This window comes from Pantherophis guttatus, chromosome 6 (genome assembly GCF_059756535.1).
Source record: "Pantherophis guttatus breed Tessera chromosome 6, ASM5975653v1, whole genome shotgun sequence".
Taxonomy (NCBI): domain Eukaryota; kingdom Metazoa; phylum Chordata; class Lepidosauria; order Squamata; family Colubridae; genus Pantherophis; species Pantherophis guttatus.
In genome coordinates, this window is record NC_142068.1 from 23,196,355 (window position 1) to 23,214,782 (window position 18,428).

Here is an 18,428-nt window from a genome sequence, read left to right on the forward strand (position 1 = left end):
CCTGGGATTCTGAATATGCTAACGGCCCCATTTCCTGGCTTTATTGTTAAACTGGCAAAAAATCTCAGCTGCTGTGTATATTTATTGTGGATGTTTTTATTATTTTAATTGTAGTATATTTTTCTTTAATTCTAAGATGCACAAAGTCACTGTAGAAATTGAATAAATAAATAAATAAAATACAATTGTATTTTGTTATGGAAAGTTCTTTTCGCCAATTCTCCCAAGGTAGTTTAGGTCATATCTTTCCTGGATTAGCAAGAAGATATCCCAGGAGGCTAAGAGCAACTTCTCATATTAATTTATAAAGGCACACAAAGACACGCAACATACAGTAAATTTATGCTTATAACCAAATTTTATATATAATGTTATATATAAACAAAATGCCAGGTTATATTAGATTTTTCCAACCTGCTACCTTCCAACTTGGACTTTAATTCCTGGAAATCTTAGCCAGCATGGCCCTTGGAGGTAGGAATTTAGGATCTGAAGTCCAACACATTTAGAAAATAATAGATTGGGAAAAACCAGTTACACAGTTAGCTTGACTAAAAAGCTAACGAATGTTCAGGATGTTTAATTGTGGAGGAAATTGTACTCTCAATTTTTTTAAAAGGTAATTGAAAAATCTTACGCATCTCTTGTATGCTGCAGGACTCATGACTGTTAATAGAAGAAGAAAATCCATTTATGCAAGCTAATACATTTATTAATTAATAGAAACAAGTATTTTCAAATAAAGAGAGCCCTTTTGTCTGCTTCCTCCAAATTCATGCTAGAAGCTGATGCTGTACTTCTTCCCTGATGCTACCATTTTGAATTCTTGATTTCTCCAAAGATTTTGGACTTACATTTCCAAAATCAATCTTAGTAGATTAATGGAGGCAAATAGCAACCTATAACTTCCTACCCATCCTAAGGTATTACAATCCAAGGAAGGCTTTGTCTTCTGATTCTGCTTGCTGTATAAATGAACTGTTTAAATCAGTACTTCAAAATAGTAGTAGGTCACTAGCAGGAAACAACAGTTTGTAGCAGGGGTGAAATGCTCCCAGTTCGGACCGGGTCGCACAATCTGGTAGCGATGGCGGTGGGTGGTTCGGAGAACCAGTAGCAAAAATCCCTGCCACCTCCCCATGCCCAGCTGAGCCACACGATCATCAGAGACTTTTTTTAACTTTTAAAAGCATTTTTTCTACAACCTCTTCAGCCAAAAAAAATGCTTTTAAAAGTAAAAAAAAAGCCTCTGATGATTGCGTGGCTCAGCTGGGATCGTCAGAGGCTTTTAAAAGCATTTTTTTCTACAACCTCTTCAGACGAAGAGGAGGTAGAAAAAAATGCTTTTAAAAGCCTCTGACGATCCCAGCTGAGTTGCCTGATTGTCAGAGGCTTTTAAAAGCATTTTTTTTGCAACCTCTTTGGCCGAAGAGGTTGTAGAAAAACTGCTTTTAAAAGTACAAAAAAAAAAAAGTTGGCCACGCCCACCCTGTTACATTGCACCCCACCCCCACCAAGCCACGCCCACAGAACCGGTAGTAACAAATTTTACATTTCACCATCGGTTTGTACCTAACCTGGATTTTCAGCCCTGTGGAAAAAATGGCCAGCACGTCTTATCTTCATCAAGTGCTATATAAAGACCCTTTCCAAGGAGTGTGTCTACATTGCAGAAATAGATCTGAGCATCTGGGAGCAGCAACTTTGGAGAACAGCCCATAAGACTGACTCAGGATCTGTCATGGCTGAGCGCCCATCCCAGAATTGTTTTTCAAGACCTGGGGAAAGATGATCTGTTCCAAGCTCTTTAAAGAGGAACTCCATTCAGTATTGTTGGAAGCACAGAATTATAGGAAAAGAATTATAGTTGCTTTGGAGTAAACCTGCATTTGTAATTGCAAAAGCTGGAACAACATCGATGCTTATTGTAGAGAGAAAAACAGCTAAGTTTAAATGTTGCCTGTAAATAAAGTTAAGCTAAATGAAACTCGGCACATATTTAGCTATTGTAAGGTCATGAAAGACAATGCTTAAAAACCTAGGTGTCAGGTTCCAAGTAACACCCTCAATGAAATAAGACTGAGGCTTGAGTTTCCTCAAAGTTCCATTTTATTAGAGATGTCATATTGGCATATCTGGGAAAACCCAAATCTGAAAATTTCCAGGTTTTCCCCACCCAAAGAAAAGTTCCTGCCCAACACCCACAAGTCCATCACATGGTCCAATCAAAGCACCGTCCCAACTGGAGATGCCTTCCAGTTCCAGCTTTTCAGGTGAAGGGCAAGATGTTCTTGACTGTCTGAGAAAGGAATGTTATTATTACTACATATCTCCCTGGCTCCACACAATTCCCCCCTCCTAGTGTCCCACAGTAGTAAATGTGGCAGGCCTGAAGATGCAACTAAAAAGATGGCTTTCAGGCCTGACACTAGGAATGGCCTTCAGGGCTCGCTGTCTTTTGGATGCTGGCATTGTGTTGAGATGAAGTGGAAGAGGCAGGATCTTCTGCCAACTTCAAGTTTCCTGGTAGGTGAACTAAGATCACCTTTTCTCGCCGTTCTACAAATAAGAGTGAATTAATGAGTGGAGCAGAATCTGTTCTAGAAGGTGTTTTTAAAAAAAGATTGTTTGGCTTAAACCTTTTGGGATTTATTTTATTTTCCGGTTGTCTTTTCTGTAAAATCACTCAGCAATCAGCTTCAAAACAAGTCTTGGCTTTGAAGATATCCCTTAAAGTTACTGTTTCCTTCTCTTCCCGAAAAAGCTTTCAGTACTTGATTCTGGTGTTACAATGGAGAGATGATAATTGTAGCAGCATAACCAAGATCTGAATTGTGTCGCCCGAACAATAGCGTTCTCGTACAGTTCTTTTTATGGTGGCATGTCAATATAAAATAGCCTTCTCTATCAAGTTCAAGATACAATCAAGCCATTTATTAAATTCAGAGAGTCGAATAGACTGTACTACTGTAGTGATGTAGTTCATGATAAGATGGAGATTTAAAATAAGGGCATTCTTTTCATGCCCATGCTTAAAAGAATAAAAGAGAGTAGCTTATGTTCTTTAAGTCAAAACAGATCCTTGATACATATTGCTAATGGACATGTATCCCAAAGAAAAATCAGTATTTCCCAGGATGGATTTGATTTAAATCAAGTTGATTTAAATCACAATTTAAATCATAATTTTTGAAGAGCAACTGTCATTTTTGTCCCACAAAAGCTCCTCCTCTGGCCTGCCGTTGACTCACCAACAGTCCCAATATTGAAGAATATACAGTGTTATGCTACATAACTAAGCACCATTTTATGCTGAATAAACTAGCTTATTAATGTATCTTAAATAGAAAACTATCTTTAAATAGATTTTTTTACTCCAAATTAAATTTGATAAAAATAAAAAAAAATCTGATTTAAATAAAAAAAATCCATTTAAAAAAAAAATTAAAAAATCGTCGATTTTTATCCACCCTGGTATTTTCTCAGAGTTTGGTCCTCTTGGAAGAACACCACTGGGTTTGATGGAGTCTTTAATAGACACATTTTATTTATATACAGATTGAATAAGGGTCCACAGCTCTATCCTTTCAACAGATTTGGGGAAGTTCAAGAAATTTCTTGCAGAGAATCGAAGTATTTATAGTCCAGATGTTTATTTTTGTACATGTATCTCATTTGCTTCTTCGCTCACCTCTTGGGCAATGCCATTTGCTGATTGAAAGATTTTATCTCAGAGTTTACCCATTGCCACCTTATTTTAAAGAAATGTTACAAGCCTGAATTAAGAAAGAAATCCCAAGAGGTCATGACCATTTCCAAAATTGCTTACAAAATGATAAACAAATGTTAATTGGAAACTGACTGAGTGAACTGAAATATTGCTTAGACTTGCCGTTGGGGCATTCTCTGTCCCCTATTGTGGGTTGTTTGTTTTTTTATTTTTTTTAATGTTAAGATAAAAGGAAAAAAATGGAATGTCTGAGATATAATGCTGTTCTTTTGGGTCTAATACCAGTTTGACCTGCCTGCTTTTTTCATGGAATAAATGAATACCAATGATATTTAATGCCGTGTATTCTCATATTGGAATGGAGATTGATTATACTTTAAGATCCCAATTGGGTTTTAGTTTAGAACATGGACTCAATGCTTGAATTACTTCAGTGGGATAAGGAAAGAGGTACAAAGCACTGCAATCCAGTATCTCTTTTGCAGGCAGAGATATCAAAGTAAAATTCACTGTACTGAAAGTGTGATTAAATGCTCTTAACCTGACTTTCTACAATCGTTGCAAAAACTGTTGCAATCGTTGCAACGGTTTTTTGCAAAAACCGTTGCAAAGAAGAACGGTACATAATGCATTTGAAATATCTAAACTTAGTCTTATAAGAACCTCCTGCTACTTCTCCTTATTCCTCTCCCCTTCCTTGGTTTATTTTTCCAAGAAGCCTATGAGATACATCAAATTCAGGAAGAGTGACTCAACCAAGGTCACCCAGTTGATTTAATGTATTGCTGGGGAATTCAAAGCAAGTCTTTCCTTTCATAATCTAACATGTCAACTGCAGTGGCTGCTACTTATATGTTTGGTGCTCCCAGAAGGATCTTATTGGCACTAAATTTGTATTCCTTTGTTCATTGTTTATGTATGCATTGCCAAAACATATAATTGTGCTAATAATTATAATTTGACATACAGAAAGAGAATCATTGTAATCTGCATCCCCTGATGATGATCAATGTTGTTTTTGCAGATCAGTTTGCATCCAGTTTCTTGAGCTGAGCTACTTACTGATCTGTGAACCATAGGGGAATTGCTTAACATGCCCTTTAGTTGAGATTACAAGTGGCATTTTGATAGCAAGCCTACCAACAGGAAGATACCACAATTTACTTTTTGAAAAATATTTCCGAAGCATAAGTTTCCAAGTTCAATTTGCAGTGCCTCCCATTTAAAGAATCGGGTTGAGGTGACTTAACTAACTCTTCCCTGTCATCTAGTTCTCATCCATACTTTTTAGACTGATGCAAAATGTTCTGGAAACAGAACTTCTTAACTTCTGTTTTGTTCAAATGTCTATGGACATTCTTAATGATCCAAGTCATGGTTATCCAGAAGGTGTGATTTTTTTTTTTCAAAGGCAACTATTCTTTCTTGGTTTTTTTTCTTTGAAAATATTTTGCATTCATCCAAGAAGCTTCTTCAGTTCTGTTTTACTCCTGTCTTCTCTCAGAATGGAAGTGAGGTCTTGGCTTATCATGATTGTGCCAAGGAGAAAAGGAAAGTGTAGAACAGACAAGCATAAGATAAGAGTGAACTTAGTTAATTTAAGCAAGTACAGTACACTTTTCCAGTGCCAAATAGATTATAGTTTAAGGTACTGAACAAATTGATGGCAGTGATTATGCAAGTACTATTAGTAATGTTCAGAGCTTCCAAGAACCAATGAGATCTCAGAAGACTAGAGGAGACCTGCTGTCCATAACTTCAAGAAAAGGAAGGAGGAGGAATTTACAGATCCATCAGCTTGACATCTGTCATCTTGACTAGGCACAGTCCTCAAACAGATTATTAAACAATTAACAGGAGAGACAGGTTTGTCACAAATCAATCATGTCAGATTAACCTTACTAGAATTACTAACTTAATGTCAGAAGAATGCCTTAGACAATGTGTCTCAAAACTTCTATAAAGCCTTTGACAACTTCTACTTAATAAAATGGTAAATTATGGGCTATACGTAACTACTGTTAAATAGATTCAAAATTGGCTGAAGGACCACACCTAGGGAACCTAGAGTTCATTAATGATGTCACTTAATCTTTGAAGGAAATATCATGTGGAATGCCACCAGGCTCTGACCTATTGAATAACTCTATACTATTCAACAGTTTTATCAGTTACTTGGATAAGGAAGTTGTGGAGATGCTGATCAAGAATGCAAATGATACAAAACCAAGAGAGAGGTGGCTAATATTTTTAGAGGAGAGAGGGAGGAAGGAAGGGAGAATTTAAAAAGATAAAAACAGCCTTGACTAGTGAGCTGCAATAACTATAGTTGAATATAAAAAGGGAAAAAATGTATAATTTTCAAACTGAGTAGGAAAAGGCACAAATGCTAAATGGGTTGGTAATATGGCATCTGAAAAGGATCCACATGTCCTTGTCGACCAGAGCTAAATCATGAGCCAGCATTTTGATGCAGCTTTTCAGACAGCAAATGCCATCTTGGAGTGCATTAGTACGATAATAGAATTCAAAACAAAGCAAGTAATTGTTACATGATTCTGTGCTTTAGTCAGACACAGAGGTGGGTTTCAGCAGGTTCTGACCAGTTCCGGAGAACCGGTAGTGGAAATTTTGAGTAGTTCGGAGAACAGGTAGTAAAAATGCTGACTGGCCCCATCCCCATCTATTCTCTGCCTCCCAAGTCTCAGCTGATTGGGAGGAAATAGAAATTTTGCAGTAACCTTCCCCTGGATTGGGGAGGGAATGGAGATTTTACAGTATCCTTCCCAACCAAGCCACACCCACCAAGTCATGCCATGCCCACCAAGCCACACCCACAGAACCGGTAGTAAAAAAATTTTAAACCCACCACTGGGCAGACATCTAGTTGAATACTGGCCCCATCATAGTTAAAAAGGGGCTTTGACGCAAGGCCATCTGGATCTCGGGGAAACCTTATTCCAGAGGGTCGGGTTCCCAATAGATGATTCTGTTTAATCAAAGGAACCCTGCAAGATCAAATTGACCAGGTAGACATTTCGAGAAACAGATGGTCCCTCAGGTAACTGGGCCTTATAGGTAATGATAAGTACTTTGAAGGGGATGTGGTGGCTCAGTGGCTAAGATGCTGAGCCTGTCAATCGAAAGGTCGGCAGTTCAGCTGTTCGAATTCCTAGTGCCGCATAATGGGGTGAGCTCCCGTTACTTGTTCCAGCTTCTGCCAACCTAGCAGTTCGAAAGCACGTAAAAAATGCAAGTAGAAAAATAGGGACCACCTTTGGTGGGAAGGTAACAGCATTCTGTGCACCTTTGGCGTTTAGTCATGCCGGCCACATGACTATGGAGACATCTTTGGACAGCACTGGCTCTTCAGCTTTGAAACGGAGATGACCACTGTCCCCTAGAGTCAGGAACAACTAGCACATAAGTGTGAGGGGAACTTTTACCTTTAAGTACTTTGAATCACACTTGGAAGCTAACTGGCAAGCAGTGCAGCTCCTGAAGTAGAAGTGTTACACAAGAATACAAAGGCATCACTACTCATGCCATTACATTCTGGACCAATTGAAGCTTCTAAGTGGTCTTCAAGGGCAGTCCCATAAAGACCACTCATATCGAATTATAGTAGGCATCTGAGTAAGCCTAGTCTATCAAAGAGATGGCTTATGGGAGATATTAGTCCTCAAGCATTTGAGAGGTTGTCATATAGAAGAGGGAGTAAATTTATTCTCCAAAGGTTAAAACTACAATGAAATAAGTTCAGACTCAACATTACAAAATACTGGTTTATACAGAGGTGTTAAAACAGACATCGTACAGTTATTTGTCAAAGAAGCTCTGATGATCTCTGCTCTGAGTAAGAGATTGAACTAAATGATCTCTAAGAACCCTCCCAATTTTGTGAACTGATTACATAGTAAGTTGATAATAAAGACAGAACTCAACTGCTGCATAGAAAATATTGAGTTAGATAAGGTAAACACACTAGAGCAGTGATGGCAAACATTTTCGGCACCAAGTGCCCAAACCAGGACACATGTGCATGTGTGTGTGCTGGAGCGCCAGAAACACGAAGACCAGCTGGACGGCATGCACATGCCTGTTTTTTTGGCCGTTTCCGGGCCATTTTCAGGCCATTTTTTGAGCTGTTTTCTGTTTGTCTTGAAAAACAGCCTGAAAATGGCCTGAAAAACAGCCTGTTTTTGGGGTGTTTTTTGGCCTGTTTTCCGGCACTCCGGCGCCCAGAAAGACCAGCTGGCTGGCGTGCTTGAGTGCACTGGAAACCAGAAAAGCAGCTGGCGATGGCATGCGTGCCCATAGAATGGGCTCTGTGTGCCACCTCTGGCACGTGTGCCATAGGTTCGCCATCATGGCACTAAAGTCTTCTAAATATTTTGGAGATCAATTCCCCTATTCCCAGCCATGGGAAAACCAAGGGAGTATAGAAATTGTAATTGAACACATGTGGACAGCTCCACGCTGTCTGTTCCTGGGCTAAACTATGAATACCCAGAAGCTTGGTATATTCCCAATTCAAGATCTATCCAAGAATGTCACTTTGAACAAAATGCAGTTGTTCATAACTGATGTTTCATGATGATATATACCGTGTGTGTGTGTGTGTGCACACGCATGCGTGCAAGTGTACAGGTAGTCCTCAATTTATGGTCACAAATGAGCCCAAAATGTAGGTTGCTAAGTGAGAAATGTGTAAAGTGAGTTTTGCCCCATTTTACAACTTTCCTCGCCACATTTGTTAAGTGAATCACAGCAGCTCTTAAATTAGTAACACGGTTGTTAAGTGAATCTGATTTCCCCATTAACTTGGCTTGTCAAAAGGTCGCAAAAAGAGATCGTATGACTCCGAGACACTGCAACTGTCATAAATGTGAGTCAGTTCTCAAGCATCCGAATGTAATTCCTTGTGACTATGAGGATGCTGCAATGGTCATAAGTGTGAAAAATGGTCGTAAGTTGTAACTTTGAACGGTCACTAAATGAACTGTTGTAAGTCGAGGATGGATCGATGACATCAGCAAATATTGCGGGGCCAATTGGCAAAAGAAAGCTCAGGACCTTATAGGTTGGAAATATGCAGAAGAAGCCTTCATCCTGCAGTGGATAAGACAATGGCTAAAATGATGGTTTTACACACACACACACACACACACACACACACACACACACACACACACAGTGTTGTCTTTCCTGCTAATGGAAAGATAACGAGGTAATTAATCATTGTATATCCTGAATGTTTATTTCAGATTTCTTTATCCCCAGTGGCTAGTAACACTTGTAGCAGTTTTAAATATATTGAACCTGGCACACTGGGGCACTTCTATTAACCACTTGGGCATTTCTATCAACCACTTAGGCAGTCTGTCAAGATGAACTTTTCAGCACGTGGCAGCTCATCTCAAATTGTTGGTTAATGTTTCAAACGGACACTGTCTGTTTCAAAAGGCACCATGGCTTTAATTGCAATATCGGGAATGAAACGTTAGTTTTAAATGCGCCTATCCATGTTTTCATAATTTTAGTAACTAACCATCCGAACCAAGTTCCACTTTGCTCTTAAGTATGATTCTTTCTGTAATTTCAGTTCCCTGTTTTCCTTACATTAGTCTGGTTTGTTTATGTGTGTGTAAGTTGAAGTCTCTGCATGATTTGGGCCTGGTGCTCCCCCTCAGAACCTGGGACATTTGCATAGTATGATCAAAAAAGTCAAGAGGTGGTTGCAATGGTATGGTTTAAGTTCCACGTAGGTTTTTTTTTTTTACATGCAGGTGGTCTTCAATTGAGCCCAAAAGTTTTGTTGCTAAGCAAAGCAGTTGTTCAATGAGTTTTGCCCCATTTTACGACTTTTGTTTTCAGAGTTGTTAAGTGAAGCATTGCAGTTGTGATGTTAAGTGAGCCATGTGGTCATTAAGCAAATTTGGCTTCCCCCATTGATTTTGCTTCTCAGAAGCCAATTGGGAAGGTTACAAAAGTTACACCCCGGGAGAGTGTCGCAGTCATAAATACATGCCAGTTGCCAAGCATCCGAATTTTGATATGAGGCCATGGAGATGCTGCAATGGTCATAAAGTGTGAGAGCCAGTCATAAGTCACTTTTTTCAGTGCCTTTGTGACTTTGGTCACTAAATGAATGCAGTGCCCAGAAAAGTCTGCTTTTGTAGGATGATATTTCAGAATTTGTATTCCTGAAGTTCATTTGACAAGAAACATATGGACTTTGATCTCTATAGGTGTGTATTGAAAAGGTGCCTTTTCTGAAAATACACATTTGATGCTGCTTACCTCAAACCATGTGATGGTTCTGAGGGTGTACAAAAAGAAGAAAAATACAATGAATGCAAACATAATTAATTTTGTTTAGACATACTGAGGCAATAAAATGACAATCCGAAAACTTCATTACCTGTGGACTCACATTCTGATTTAGGGAAAGAGCCAGGTCTTAACTTCTTTCCTGAAGGCCTATAGCAGAAGTCCCCCACCCCTGGACCATGGACCGGCACCGTAGTATGCCAGCAACTGGTCTGTGCCAACGAGCAAAACCCCAAGCAGCATGTAAAACCATATCCCCTCTGGTCCACAGAATAACCTTTATCCGTGGAACCGACCCCTGATTGGGGGCCACTGGCCTATAGACTTAGGCCCACTGTATGTTGGGTGCTGATCATCCCACCCAAACTGCAGTTAAGAATTCATTGGTTTACTAGTATAGACTACAGTCACTACATTTAAAGAAAAAGCACTGAAAAAGAACTGCAGCATTGTTAGAAGTTTTTGGATGGCAAGACCAAAAAGTAAGAAAGTACATGACAAAAATCAAGAGCCACTTTGGTGTAGTGGTTCAGGCATCAGGCTAGAAACCCAGGAGACACTGAGATCTAGTCCCACCTTAGGCACAAAGCCAGTCACTTTCTCTGAGCCCTAAGAGGGAGGCAATGGCAAACCACTTCTGATCTTTGCCAAGAAAACCATAAGGACTAGTCAAGACAGTCACCAGAAGCTATAAAAAAAATACAACAATGATGATGAAGGATCAATGTCCTTTCATTTTAATTAAATTTATTCATTGTAGTTTGTTTACTTCACATTCATTTAATAATATCCCCCTTTAACATGTTTAGAAAGAAAAATTGCTGTCAAATTCTGGAGGGGCTTAAGGCAGTGATGGTTAACCTTTTCAGCACCGAGTGCCGAAACTGGACGCACGCCGGGGCACCAGAACCCGGAAGAGAGCAGCTGGCTGGTGCGCATGCGTGCCGGACCAGCTGTCCAGCATGCATGCTCGCAACGGAACCTGGAAGAGCAGCTGGCGACACCGCACACGCGCACAGAGAGAGCTCTGTATGCCACTTCTGGCACGCGTGCGATAGGTTCGCCATCACGGGCTTAAGGGATACACCCAAAGCTTTTAGGGGCTCACAGAGAACCCATGGGGGTTGACTTGTACTCAGATTGTCCATCTGTAACATAAAATTAAATTTAAAAACTGGCTTGTGTAATTACTCAAAATTTCCACACCTTGCTGGGGTTTTTAACCTCTCTGATGCTTATGTGCCATCCAGTCAGTGTCAAGTCTTAGTGATTACCTAGATAAATTTTCTCCAGGATTAACTTTTCTACATCTGATAAGAGTAGATACGAATCTCTTTCGTGTGTCCTAATTATCTCTATACACACAGTTACCCATGGTGACCTGAGAAAAAGGTTTTAGAGAATGAAATCAGTGAAATATCTAGAGGGACACTTAACCAGTAAAAGATTGGTTCAAGTCATATCAATTAAATAAGAGTAGTCTGACCACCATAAAATGTTGCTTTTCTGGATACTTTAAGGGGTTGTTCTTTAAGACTAATTATCCATAGAAAAGATAACTTAGAGGAAATTTCTCTGCCAGATTGTTAACTTGGAGGTGTTATGAGTCTGTCAGCCAAGGAGAACCAGGAGATGGACCTTTTTTGATGATGATGATGATGATGATGATGATGATGATGATGATGGAGGAGATGGACCTTTTTTGATGATGATGATGATGATGATGATGATGATGATGATGATGATGATGATAATAATAATAATTTTATTTCTATATCGCCCTTCTCCCGAAGGACTCAGGGCGGTGTACAGCCTATTTAAAAACACAGACAAACAGCAATTTAAAATTTAAAATAATTAAATAAATTGGCTCAGATTTAAAACCCCAAAAAATTTAAATACCCCAATTTAAAACTATTATGTTGATAGTCCGGCCTGGCAGAACAACAGGGTCTTCAGTGCGCAGCGAAACACCCGGAGGTCGGAGATCTTACGTATTTCCGGGGGCAGTTCGTTCCACAGGGCTGGGGCTCCCACAGAGAAGGCCCTCCCCCTGGGTGTCACCAGCCGACATAACTTGGCCGATGGCACCCTGAGGAGACCCTCTCTGTGGGAGCGAACTGGTCGGTGGGAGGCTATTGATGGCAGGAGACGGTCTCGGAGGTACCCGGGTCCTATGCCATGGAGCGCTTTAAAGGTGGTAACCAACACCTTGAATCACACCCGGATAGACCACTGGGAGCCAGTGCAGCTCGCGCAGGAGGGGTGTCACATGGGCACGAGTTGCGCCCATAACCACCCACGCGGCCGCATTCTGGACCAGTTGGAGCCTCTGAGTGCTCTTCAAGGGGAGCCCCATGTAGAGAGCATTACAATAGTCCAACCGGAGCCCCTGCCATCTAAGAACGTTCTTAGAAATCAGAATGACCTGACCCTGTTGGCCTTTCATAATACCATGAAGCCTTGCTTAGCTGCCCAGACCTAGGGCCCAGGGGTGAAATTCAGCAGGTTCTGACAGGTTCTGGAGAACCGGTAGTGGAAATTTTGAGTAGTTTGGAGAACTGGCAAATATCACCTCTGGCTGGCCCCAGAGTAGAATGGGAATGGAGATTTTGCAATATCCTTCCCCTGGAGTGGGGTGGGAATGGAGATTTTGCAGTATCCTTCCCCTGCCACGCCTACCAAGCCACACCACACCACTCTCACCAAGCCACGTCCACAGAACCAGTAGTAAAAAAATTTGAATTCCACCACTGCTAGGGGCCCAAGTATGTTAAGGGCCCCATTTCTTAGCTATATAACATCCATGGTAATCATCTTGCTTGACCACCATGTACATTTTTTTTTAGTGATTTTATAATGTGCACCACCCAGAGTCACTTGTTGAGATAGGTGGCTATAAAATAAAATAATAGATTGGCACAAAGGAAAGTGAAAATATAACCAAGAATTGAAAAATACTTGAAAACCTCAACTGCATGTTCTCAGCAAAAATAGTGAACATCAGGAATGACAAAGTCCAAGGAAACCGCCAGCCTGGCTAATAAATGATGCTTAGAAAAATAACAGAGGAAAAGCTTTTTTCAGAAGATGGAAGTCTTGTCCAAATGAGGTCACTACCAAAAAAAAAAAAAAAAAGACCTTCCAGAAAGGGTTACAGTAAGGGATGCTAAAAAAAACTTTGTTGAAAATATAATCAATAATAATAAAATCCACAATACATTGAATGTAAACACCTTAGAAATAGGAGGATGGCTAGGGAAGATACTGGATCATTGAATGACAAGATGATTAATGGGAGTACCCTGTGGAAGGTCAGACAATTACAGAAAAGCTGAATGTAATTTTTTTGTGTCTGGGTAGATACCTGTTCCTGAACTGATCCCCCCCCCCTCAGAAAATATGTCACAAGAATAATGTGCTTCGACCAAATAATAATGGCAGAGAGAAGTTTTAGGTCTTAGTGGCAATTTAAGAATGAACTCTTGGCAACTCAAATGTGGATTTGCTTTTAAGGTTCCAGCAAAAATGGGTAACATTGTATGGCAGCTGGTATAGCTCATTGAAATATTGCCAGCATAATGCTAGGTTTGCTTGTTTTTTAAAAAAACTATTGGATAGTTAGCTTTAATTTTTGTCTCAGGTAAATCGATGGAAGGCACAGTGAATGATAAAATCATGAATGTCAATGAAAAATAGGCCTTGATTAAGATTAGAGAAATGCAAAATTAAAGAGAGAGGCTCATTGACTCAAGCGCTAGGCTTTGATCACTTGAAAGAAATATCTCCATCAGCTTTGGGCTCCACCCCAGGAGCCTCGTGCCCCAGCTTCAACATGAAAGCCTTTGGAATAAAGTGCCAAAAACTCTGCTGGTCACACTTGGAGAATGAGGCTTTGCTTTATTCTATTTTCCCAAACATGGAAGAGAATATATGTTTCTCCAGTGTGTATAGAGTTGGGGAGGGCGTGACGGGGGAACAAATCAGCTGCAAGCAAGTAGCTTGAACAAATGCAAACTTCAGAGCAGTGGAAAAAAATTAACAATTTCAAAGCTCTTTTTCTATTTTTTTTCCTCCTCTCTTCCAGAGAAGAGCAGTGCATACAAAAGAACAATACTAAAAAAAAAAAAAAAAAAAAACCCCACATAAATACAATTGGCAAAGGATCAATAATTTTAGTATTGGAGTTTAAATGTGTCTTGTTTTGGAAGGGACTCAGAAATGTCTCTGAAGAATTCTTATTATCCTGTAGATTTCTTAAGGGTACAAGCTGCTAGAGTACACTGCATTTTTAACTCAGTAGAACACAGGAAGTGTCTGTTTTTTCTAGTTTTATGAATGGTGAGGCAAAGTTGTTTATTCATAAATTATAAATGCTTGGTTGTTGTTGATTTCTTCTCTTAATCTATTTTCATGACTAGATGGCCAGTCTTTGGAACATTCTCTTGTCTGCAGTGATCCAGTCCTCTCAACTTGTAAACCAGAGTTCTTTATTTTTATCTTTCCTTTCCTTTTACAGCACAATCCTTTGTATTCCTTGATATCCAAAATCAAGTCATATTAAAGCAGGGTGGATTTGATTTAAATCGAGTTGATTTAAATCACAATTTAAATCATGATTTAAATCACTAGTAAAAAGGCTTGATTTAAATCAACTCGATTTAAATTGTAATTTAAAGAGCAACCTGCCAAAAGGCAAAGTCTAGGATTTGAAATTGGCTACGGGAAATAATTGAAGGGAATTAGATTTATCCCCTGAAATATTTCTTTTGGGAATAATCAGGGATGGGTTTACCAAAGATAAAATCCAACTCATAATTCATATTACAACAGCGGCCAGATTACTTTATGCAAAATTTTGGAAAGATAAAACCATACCACCAGAGGAAATATTAATAAACAAAATTTTAGAGTGCGCAGAAATGTCAAAATTAACGAATGAGCTAAATAACGATGAGAAATCAAGACACCATATAGTATGGGAAAAGTGGTACGAATGGTTAAACAACAGGATAAAATCATGATTTCAGGATATGTTTATTTCTTGCAATTTAAGTTTGAAGTATACCTGATGTATATTTTGTAGATATGTACAAACACTGCACCTCTGATTTTAGTAGAGATTTGATGCTTTTTGTAACTATAAAACTAATAAAGTGTGTGTATATATATATAAATTTTTAAAGAGCAACTGTCATCTCTGCTACGCCTTTGACCCACTGTTGACTCACCGATAGTCCCAGTGTTGCAGAATATACAGCCTCATGCTACATAACTAAGCTCCATTTCATGCTGAATAAACTAAATTATTTATGTATCTTAAATAGAAAACTATCTTACGATAGATTTTTACCCCAAAAGTTTTTTATTAAAATAAATCCGATTTAAATCAAAAAAATCCGATTTAAATCAAAAAAATCAGATTTTTTTTATTTTTTTAAAAAAAATCATTGATTTTTATCTACCCTGTATTAAAATAAGTAATATGTGTTGCCAAATATTGATTTATTTGCTCCTGGAACTCAAGTCACGTGTATACTGATTCCTTTCCCTGTCTCTCTTCATTTTTTCCCATACTAATACTACTACTACTACTACTACTACTACTACTACTAATAATAATAATAATAATAATAATAATAATAATAATAATAACCACCGATTGTAACCGGAGCCCTTGGAGCAACCGATTGTAATTGGAGCCCTTGGAGCAATACCCAAAGGGCTACCCCGCTATTTAGAAATTCTAAAATTGCCGGACTTGAACATTTTGACTCTACAAAAAACCACCTTACTCGGAACAGCTTACATCCTCCGACCATACCTTAACAGTTCCAAGGTCCTTGGTTAGGACTCGAGCTGCTGAGCTATTAACCAGCCTTAAAGGCTGTGAATCTCACTAAAGATTAACCAATAATAATAATAATAATAATAATAATAATAATAATAATAATAATAATAATAATAATAATAATAATTTTATTTCTATACCGCCCTTCTCCCAAAGGACTCAGGGCGGTGTACAGCCTATTTAAAAACAAGAGAAACATCAATTTAAAATAATTTTAAAAATATTAAATAAATTTGGCTTAATTTAAAACCCCCAAAATTTAAAACATCCAATTTAAAATTATGTTGCTGACCCAGCCTGGCGGAACTACAATCCTGTGGAGCAGATTGTCCTAAGAAAAGGTGATTGGCCCAGAATCATACAACCAACTTGCTGTGGCTGATTGAAAACAGAATCCCCCTGTTCTAATTCAGTATGTTAATTACAATCACATTTCTGAGTGGCGTGGTAGCCTAGAGATGGCCTAGTTAATAAGGAGGCATTGTGTTTGATTCTAGGTAGCGGTAGATATTTCTCTCTCTGGTTGCAAAGAGAAAATATCTGCTGTGAGCTCCGTGTAAGCATCAGGAAGGGCATCCAGCCACTAAACTTTCAGCTCTGTTCAGTTAACCCAGCTCCACCCCAATGCAAGGGATTACAGAATAATTAAAAGAAACAGAATTACCATCACAGTTCAATTCCAAAGTTCACTTTGGCTTATTATTAGCTTTCATATTTTACAAGTAAAGCAGGCTTAAGCGACTCTGGAATTTAACTATCTCTTAACTGAAGTTTTTTTGGGGGGGGGAATTCCTGCTCCTGGTAAATACTTGTGAATTTCATTGTCTTTGAGAAAATGCTCCAAAGGTCAAAATGGACTATGATAAGTTAATGAACATAACTGAATTGATATTCCAATATAAATTTGACTTAGTCTTGTATCTGGATAGAAGCCACATAAGCTTGTTGATTAAGATTTTTATAATGATTCTAGTACAGGGGAAAATAATATGCAGATTTATCCATTGGATTGGATTTAATCAGAAACTGTCATTGTCAATTGTTTTGATTGGATGATTGATTGATTGATTGATTGATCAATTGATTATACGCGATCAAGTCTGTTTCAATTTTAGTGATCCCATAGATAGACCTTCTCTAGAAGTATCTGTGTACAATGTGGCTCTTTGGGTCTTCTAACTATATACCCATCACAACTGTAATTGAGTCTGTCCATCTTGTTACATATCTTCTTCTCTTTTCTTCTATCATCTATGGACTTCTAAAGCAAGCTGGACTTTTGCATAATGTGTCCAAAATATGATAATTTGAGTTTGTCATTTTTGCTTTGAACAAGAGCTGTGAATTGATTTGTTCTATGACCCATTTGTTTGTTTTCTTGGGTATTTTCAAAAGTCTTCTCCAACTCCATGATTCAAAGTGCTAATACTCTCTCTATCCTGATTTTTCAAAGTCCAGCTTTTGCTTCAATAGAAAGTCATGAGAGAATCATTCCCTCTGTGATTGTGATCTTTTTAGGTATGGACAGATTGTAGCATCAGAATATTTTTTCTATGGCCTCTATTGCTATCCTACCAAGTACTAATCTACAACATGTATCTTAATTGCTGCATTCAGTCCTAAAAGGGAGAAGCTATCCACTACCTTGGTATCTATGTTGTTAGTTCAACTCAGTTATACACGTTCTGATACACAATCAGAAATGGGTTTCTGCATAAAATATCCAAATTCTTTCGTTCCCACCAAGTTTTTCTTCTTGTCTGTCTGCCTGCCTGCCTGCCTGTCTGTCTGTCTGTCTATCTACCGCTCAGAGAGGGCTGTAAAGTACTGTGAAGAGATATATAGGTATAAGTTATTGTTATTGTTATTGCTATATAAGTCTAAGTTCTATTGCTATTGCAGCTACCTACCTACCTATCTAATTTATATTGTTGCCATACATCCAGAAAACTCTGGACAGTGACAGAATATCATTCCATTACAAGTTTTGTAACTATTGTTAATAGCCTTGCTAGTTTATAAAGATCGACTTTACATCGCAATATAAAATTGTTAAATTATAGTCACAAAACATGCATCAGATACTGTTTTTGCTTTGTGTTATAACAGGTTCATTTTTGCTACCAAATAAATTATATTTGGGATGCAAGTGAAATTGCCCTGTATATTTGTAAAATAAAAAACCACCTGATAGATTAATAGTCATGGTATATGCTAAACGTGATATGATACAGCTTAAAAATCAATAGTTTCTCTAAACCTTAAATTAATTATTGTCCTAGAGAAAGAGAATTTGACCTTAAAACTTTTATTTGCAACTTCATTTGTTTTCATCTCTGCCATCTCTTCACCTCAAATTAAAGAAGCAAATTGTCTCCTCTTTTCTTCTTTTCTCACAAGGTCCTTCTAGTAATTACACAGACACACTAAGTTTCTGTGAAGAAAAGCAAAATAAGAATCTACCAAAAAAAAAAAAAAAACCCTATGCATATTTTTATAGTCCATTTTGTAACT

The 18,428-nt window shown here is 38.4% G+C and overlaps 1 protein-coding gene across 4 annotated transcripts in view; it reads left to right on the plus strand.

The window, feature by feature from the left end:
* The window catches only part of PPM1L (protein phosphatase, Mg2+/Mn2+ dependent 1L), a 189,806-nt gene that overhangs the window by 74,462 nt on the left and 96,916 nt on the right, over positions 1 to 18,428 (plus strand). The gene's annotated exons all lie outside the window — the stretch shown is intronic.